We start from the raw sequence: 881 nt of genomic DNA, 5'->3' as shown, positions 1-881 counted from the left end.
ATATGGTGGGTAGGGCATCGTATCCCATTCAAACTGCTCCAACCCTTGGAATATCATCCTCGCTGTATGTGGCCGAGCATTATCCTGAAGGAAGAACACATTTCGTCTTGACACCAAAGATGGTCGTTTTTCTTCTATCGCCGACTTAAGCCGCTCAAGCTGCTTGCAGTGGATCTCCTTTCTTATCGTTTGGTTTGAGTTTAAAAGTTCAAAGTCGACTAGACCTTTCATATCCCACCAAACAGATAACAACACCTTATGTAGGGGAAAACCTTCTTTAGCCTGGGCTGCCGGTGTTTCTCCTTTCCCGACCCACTGACCCGACTTGCTAACTTTTTCGATGGCACACAGGTGTCGATGAATGGTTGAATAATCAAACCCAAACTTCTCTGCTAGTTCCTCTACAGTTACGATGGGATTTTGTTCCCCCAGGGTTTGCAGAACGTTCTCGTCGAGCTCTACAAATCTTCCACGACGAGACTCGTCTTCTGGGCTGTAGTTTCCAGCTCGAAATTTCTGAAACCACTGTTGAAACTAGCTTACGCTTATTGTCTGATCCCCATATACTGCATTAATATTCCTCGCCTTTTCCGTTGCGTTGTTGCCTTTATTGAACTCATAAAGCAAAATATGCCGAATATGCTCCTTTGTCACTTCCATTATACCTTTGAAAAAAATTACTGTTGAAATTGAACTGCACTCTTCAAAACTTGCACTAAGAGTAAAAACAAGGTAAAATTACTACCTGCTTTTATAGCAAGTTGACGCAGGTAGTTTATCTTGTCACCCATATATATATATATATATATATATATATATATGTATATATATGTCACTCAGACACACACACTCACGCACACACACACACACACACACACTCA

Source organism: Octopus bimaculoides, chromosome 17 (genome assembly GCF_001194135.2).
Source record: "Octopus bimaculoides isolate UCB-OBI-ISO-001 chromosome 17, ASM119413v2, whole genome shotgun sequence".
Taxonomy (NCBI): Eukaryota; Metazoa; Mollusca; class Cephalopoda; order Octopoda; family Octopodidae; genus Octopus; species Octopus bimaculoides.
This window is presented reverse-complemented; position numbering follows the sequence as displayed.